The sequence below is a fragment of the Ursus americanus genome, chromosome 24 (genome assembly GCF_024610735.1).
Source record: "Ursus americanus isolate L20-20 chromosome 24, mUrsAme1.1.p, whole genome shotgun sequence".
NCBI classification, from domain to species: Eukaryota; Metazoa; Chordata; class Mammalia; order Carnivora; family Ursidae; genus Ursus; species Ursus americanus.
In genome coordinates this window covers 19,374,582-19,381,666 of record NC_142150.1, presented here as the reverse complement: position 1 = coordinate 19,381,666, position 7,085 = coordinate 19,374,582, and the positions used below count along the sequence as shown (strand labels likewise).

At 42.5% G+C, this 7,085-nt stretch overlaps 1 protein-coding gene across 4 annotated transcripts in view; it reads right to left on the bottom strand.

Annotated features, from left to right (window-relative positions):
• Positions 1–272: 272 nt before the first annotated feature.
• The window catches only part of LOC123799449 (uncharacterized), an 80,710-nt gene continuing 73,897 nt past the window's right edge, over positions 273–7,085 (bottom strand). For all 4 annotated transcript variants that reach the window (XR_015721555.1, XR_015721556.1, XR_015721554.1 and 1 more), the window contains one exon: positions 273–3,604. The gene's annotated coding sequence lies outside the window, so the exon portion shown is untranslated. The remainder of the gene's footprint in view (positions 3,605–7,085) is intronic.

Sequence of the window (7,085 nt, the reverse complement as noted above, 5' to 3'; positions counted from 1 at the left end):
ACTGACTCGGAGGCAATATTCAGAATACATTAACCTGATAAGGGACTTGTACCTAAAATATATAATGAGCACTTGCAACTCAACAATAAAACAAAAACCCAGCTAAAAATAGGCAGAAGATTTGAACAGAAACTTCACTAAAGCAAATATGTGAATGGCTAACAAGCATATGAAAAAAATACTTAACATCTTTAGTCATCAGGGAAAAGCAAATTAAAACCACAGTGAGATTGACCTACACGCCTATTAAAATGGCTAAAATTAGAAAGAATCACAGTACCAAGTGTGAGTGAATGTGGAGTAATTGGAACTCCCATGCCCTGCCGGTGGGAGTGTAACATGGTAGAGCTACGTTGCTTTTATATGAAAACATTCACTTTTCATATAATCCAGGAATTCTGCTCTTAGGTATTATCCAAGAGAAATTAAATCATATGTCCACACACAGACTTGTACACGAATAGCAGCTTTATTCACAATGTTTTAGAACTGGAAAACAAGTGCTAAAGAAATTGTGGCATTCCCATACAATAGAATACAGCTCCGCAATTAAAAAGAACAAACTACTGAAATGAACACCTACATGCAAGAATCTCAAAACGAAAAAAGCCAGATCCAGAAGACTGTATACTGCAAAATTGCATTTAAAGAAGCTCTAGAACTGGCAAAACTCATTTCTAGTAAGAGAAAGCAAATCACGGTTTCCATAGGAAAGGGGCGTGGGATGGTGAGACTGACTACAGGAGGTACGAAGGAACTTTCTGGTGTGATATATTCTATAGCTTAATTGTGTTGGTGGTGATAATGCCCCATTCTCAACCCCATCCCCATTTCCACATACTCGTTTCCCACCCTTTCTCCTAGGCCCCAGCTACCTCCTCTATGAAGCCATTTTCTCAAGCCAGATCTCTGTTCTCCTAGCACTTTAATTCTCTTGGATGATGTATCAAATGTTTTATCCATAGTTTTTTAAGGGCATATTTTATCCCTTTTTTCCTCTAAGTGCTTTAAGGCCAGAGAGGTAGTATCTTATTCATCTTTATATCACCCATAGTTCCTAGCACAGAGCCCATAGTATGTACTCGGTAAACACTTGTTAAATAAGTGAATATGAGAAGGAAAGAACTAATAATCCAATGAATGAGTGAATGAATGAATGAATGAATGAAAACTCTGTTTAGCACAGGTGCTGAGCATAATAGTATCATGGTGTAGTGAAACAGATTTTTAAGTCCTTTTGTTTCATTACATTTGTGATCATTGATGAAATTTACAAGTCCATTTTCAGGTAAGGTCTGTGCACATGAAGTAGTTAAAAATCTTTCTTTCTCACATCAGAATTTCTTGTGCTTCATTGGAATGCACTTGACATCCTGCTACAAAAAGAAAAGGGAAGTTCTGAAGTGCGGAGGTCCTGATTTAAAAGGTCTTGATCCGTGGTTTTGCTTCCCCCCGGACAGCACGGCACGTTCCAATAGAGACAGAGTCCAGCCAGCAGCCCAGATACTGACGTCTGATGCCCATTGTTTGCAGATTCTGCCCCCACTGTTCTTCCGTGAGGAAGAGCTGAGATTTTTATCTGATCATAATTTAGGCTGAGTAAGGGACCCCAGGTATCATGGTTCAGAATTTTTTTGTGTGTCCTCCATGATGCTTAGCACGTTGCCTCACACCTGGTACATGAGCATGACTCAGAAAATAATATTCACTGAATTAACAAATGAGTGAACAATCTAATTATCACATGAAGCAGGAAGGGCTGCCCTTTTGTCCTGAATTGTGCAACTGTGGACCTTCCAGGGACATGGGAGTGCTGTATTGCTCAGCCTCCCCGCTTCTAACTTTAGCCACCAGTTAGAGGTAGCGGTTAGCTCCAATGACACAGATCTACCAAGAAGGACGACACTTTCCATCACCTTTGCTCCCGTGCCTAAAACTCCTAGCTGAATTAAGACAATGAAGGATCAATCAGCCAGTATTTATTAGGCTCTCACCGTATATATACATTTTGTTGGGATGCAATATTAAAACATTTACAAAACAAAAAATAATGCAAAACTATAACAAAATATCAAGTTGTGTGGTTTGGAAAATAAGGAGGTGTTGGGTTTGGAGCAGAAACTGATTGAGCTACAGAGACTTGTGCTGTAGAGGGGGTTAGTATTTGTCGGCAGATACCGTGCAGGTTGTTTCTGAGATGTTGCAGCCCAAATTCCTTATGTGATGCCAGCAATGCTTCTAAGCCAACGGTGGTCCTTTCAATGTTACCATCTGGCTGGTCCTGGTGGGGAAGTGAGCTCTAGGCACAAAGCCTCCACCAAAGCATAGAGTACTTAGAAGCAGGCTGGACCAGACGGAGTATGGATGCAGGGCTGCCAGAGGTGTGAGCTAGAGAGAGAGAGAGAGAGAGAGAGAGAAGGCAGTGGTGGAAAAGAGACAAAGGGTGAAAACGAACAGCTATCAGGGATGGGGAGAGGCAACGATCAGGAAGCTGACTTGCTAGGTCATCAATGAAAAAGCTCTGACAGGGCAGGAAGACAGGTGTTCAGCAGCTCAGGGGATCCTGGATTGTGGACATTGCAGCTGTGTTGGAAGCCAAGGGGGTCAAGAGTAGAAAAGGGAAAGCAGGGATTAGAATGCAAAGACGATAGATCAGAGGCAGGGAAACGTGATTTAAGCAACCACCAGTTAAAGATTAGTCAGCCTAAAAAGTCCAGAGATAGGATTTTGATCTAATCTGTGTCTTGGGGAGCTCCAACCTGAGTGCAAAAGTTTCAGCCTTGCCAGTGTTGTCCTTTATACCAAACTGTGCAGGAGAGACTTGGGAATGAAGAATAAAACTTATTTAGATAGGTTTGTTCCAGGTGACTGCTCAGTTGCTGTATACACGTCTCACCAGTGTTTTTCTGTTTCTTATACATGTAAAGCCTATTTGCATCTCAGGAGCTTTGCACATGCTGTTCCCTCTCCTGAGAACTCCTTTGCCTTGAGTCTTCAAATGTCATCTCCTCAACCACCAAACATTGGTTCCCATCGATGTTCAGCTTGGCTGAGTGTCTGTGGAAGACCTCACTGAGGGTGCATTCAGTTTGTGGTGGGCCACCCTGTTTAAGGACACTTGTCCGTATCCCGAGGAAGCTACTCAGTGGTACTTGGTGGCCTAGCACGGGACAGACTGATGACTTGGAGGAGCCAGGGAACACTGGTCACTATCAAGCGAGGACCATTCAAACTTAGCTTTGTCTGAGTTAGAATGAATTTAAAAATACAAAACAGAATGCAGTCAGCTTCAGAACATTTTAATGCCTCTTAAAGTATTGAGAATGTAGAATCAATAAAAGCATGGGCATTCCTAGCCCACAAAAAAAACTGTCGGGTTTGGAAGTGCAGAGTAACCAAAGCCAAATACTTGCAGTGAGTTCTTAAAGCAGTGAGAACGTTAGAAATAAACTAGGGATAGGAATATGAAAGCATCCTGCTACCTGCTTTACTAATTTCGCCATTTCTTACACCTGCCATGAAAACTGATAAGAGTTTAGTTCATGACTTCAAGAAGTGTTGGTAGATCACATGGGCATCCAACACTGGAAACCAGGACAGTGACCTAGAATTTAGAACAAAGGGATAACTTTTGAAAAGGCCCTGAATAAATGAGCAGACACCCCTCAGTCAATTCTGCAGAAGACATTCAAGTGTAAGATTTTTATCACTTCTGTGGGTCTTGTGATTTTCTGAAGTAACGTCTAAGATTTCTGAATCTCAGACTATATCAAAAATGATCTAACAATCTGAGACACTACTATAAGTAGGACTATTTTTAAAAGTCCTCATGGTGGCGGGGGGGGGGGGGGCGCTGGGTGGTGCCTGGCTGGTTCAATCTGAAGAGCATGAGACTCTTGACCTGGGGGTGGTCAGTTAGAGCCCCACGTTGGCTGTAGAAATTACTAAAAAAAAATAAATAAATAAACTTTAAAAAATAAGTATCAATCAATCAATCAATCAATAATTTTAAAAATCTCTTTAAAAATCCTTATGATTTCCTTATCTGAAATCAGTTTATCCATCCTTAGAAGGACTCAGACTTTGGGCAGTGGCTCAGTTTCTTCTATCCCATTTGCACGTCCCAAGCCCTGGGACTATATAAAATGTCTGCTGGGAACCCCAACTTTCACAGCAAACAATTTCTAAGAACACACATCTTATTTAGTAACCATACTTAATCTGGACTTTGAAAAGTTGATAAGAAGAAACGGGTGAAGTGGCGTGGGGGATACAGGCCTCCAGTTATGGAATGAACCATGGGACTAAAAGGCACAGCATAAAGAATATAGTTAATGATATTGTAGTAGTGATGTAAAGGGACGGATGGTAGCTACGTGTGTGGTGAGCGTCGCATAGTATCTAAACTTGTCAAATCACTAAGTCGTACACCTGAAACTAATGGAACATTATGTGTCAACTATACTCAAATAACAAATAAATAAACTGGTTAAGAAGAGAGGAAGACACGCTATGAAGGCATGGGTCCGCAGAATCCCAAGACTAGACAGGACCTTACTGTTGCTCTGGTCCCATTCCATCATTGTTTATATGGAGAAGCTGATTCCACTAAGGTCAAAAGATTTTCCCAAAGTTACTTAGAATCTGTGGCTCTTTATTCCCATTTCACTATCTTCAGAAAGATTGTTAGGATGGTTTAATTCTTTCATTCAGTAAGCCACTGTGGAAGGCCTAGTCACGTGCCTAGCACGATGCCGGGTGTTGGGACCACCGACTGGGCGACGGCGATGCCATCCCTGCTCGCGTGGAGCCTCACATCCATTAAGGAAAACAATCGTGATGAAGGTGGATAGGTCATGATAAGGCAAGTGCAGGATAATTCATTCATTTATTCAGCCAAAAATTATTAAATGCCTTCTGTGACCAGGCACCATTCCTATATCGTGAGAACACAGCAGAAAACAGACAAAAGCCTGCCCTCGGGGAGCTTATGTTGTACCAGGGGAGTCCTATAATAAATACAGTAAATAAGGTAATAAATACTAAGTTAGAAGGCAATAATAATGAGAAAGAGGGAAAATGGAGCTGGGGAGGGGGCTTGGCGGCAGCGGAGGTCTGAGGGAAGGCTCCCTGAGAAGGGGCATTTGAGAGAGGCACTGAAGAAGGACAGGAGAAAGGCCCACGGAGAGCTGAGGGAAGACTGCTCCTAAGACCGGGTGTGCCTACCAGGTTCGCAGACTCCCCCCAAGGACAGTGTGGTGAGGGGATGTGGGTGGGGGATGAGGAGGCTGCTTGGGGCTGCAGGTCAGGGCCCCAAGCCAGGGTGGAGGGTGTGTGCGCGCTGCCGTGCGCAGTGCCCGTGAAGTTCAAGGTCAGGCCTGGCTCTCCTTTCTAAGCTTGCTCAGATCTCCAGCCAGCTTACCCACTTAGGAAGTCGCCCTGCCCTTGTGGAGAACAAACATTTACAAAAGATGGCCCGGAATTTCGGTCCGGTTTCATTTAGAGAAGCCAGTTCTTCCAAAGGCAAACCCCGCAACTCGAGAAAGAGCTAGACGTTGCATGCCCTCAGCGAGAAGGAAAGTGCTGCCCGCCGCTCCACGTGGGCCCGTAATTATAGAGTTAAGGGTATAAATGAGGTTGATCTTCTTTCTCCTCCTCTCTTCTTTCCTTTCATAGAAAACAAGGTTCCCCGTGTTTTCCTTACTTTTACTTTCATTAATCTTATTAGAGTTTGGCAAAGCTTGTTCCGTGAGAGCCCCGATGGGGAATGTTTTCTTTACCAAAGTTCACGATTCTCCTATTCAAATCACTAATGTCCATGGTTTCACTTCGGTGCTTTTGTGCTCCTTCGGCCTTTTCAGGAATGAGCTCAATTATCAACCCCGAGTGAATCTGAAACCTGATTCAATCTTCTTATGATCTGATTAAAGAAACGGGGTTTTATAAATGTCACTAAAGAAATAGTCAGACCTAGACTGCTAGAGGCTGGCCCCGGCAATAATTTCCTCCTGTGAACCGGTGGCTTATTATCTTTCGAATATTTGAAGCAGATCAGTGGTCCGGTGGTCCTTGTGTGTCTTAGGGGGTTAAGATTTTACCATGAAAAACATTCTTTATAATACTTGGCATGCACATTCCAAAAAAAAAAAAAAAAAATCCTATCAAGAGCCTGGCAGTTTTTAAATTAATTATTTGAGCTTGAACAATTCAAAAGCATCATCAAATTAAAACAAGGTAATTTGGCACAGAGGTTATTGCCCATCATGTCTTCTAATTACTTTTCTGTATTTTGAAAAAACAAAAACAAAACATTAAATGCTGAGATAATGAACTTTGGGGGCGGCGTTCCGCAGCAATCCCCTTGGTGATGGAAAAACAGCGCTGACTTCCAAACAGACCCATCTGCTCTTTCCCAGAAAGATCTGTTTGTAGAAAGTGGCGAGACTAAGACTCAGTCTCCTTAGAATGCCTTTACAGCACACTAGCCGTAAACTGCACACATGGTTACGGAGCAAGGAGAATAAAAAGAAAAATAGGGCACTCTAATAGGGTAGGATTGCTGGGTCAAAGGGTGAATGCATGTGTAATTTTGATAGTTTTGGCCAAATTCTCCTCTATAGGAATGCACCTTTATATCTTAACTGTAATGTATGAGAGGCCTGTTCCCTCACAGCCTCACAGCATTATCAAGCTTTGGGGTTTCCGCCAGCTAATAGGTAAGAAATGGTGTCTCAGTGCAGTTTTAATTTACAGTCCTCTTATAATGAAATAAGTTGAGAATCTTATACAGTTAAGTCATTTGTACATCTTTTTCTATAAATTGCATGGTCATGGTTTGTTTTTTTGTTTTTGTTTTAATTTATTTATTTGAGAGAGGAAGCACGAGAGGGAGAAGCAGACTCCCTTCTGAGCACGGAGTCAGTCTGATTGATGCAGGGCTCAATCCCAGGACACCCCCTTCTAAGATCATGACCTGAGCCAAAGGCAGAGGCTTAACTGACTGAGCCAGCCAGGCACCCCTGCATGGTCATGTTTTATGCCCATTTTTCTATCAGGTTTTGCTGTTTTCCTTCTCAGTTTTTAAA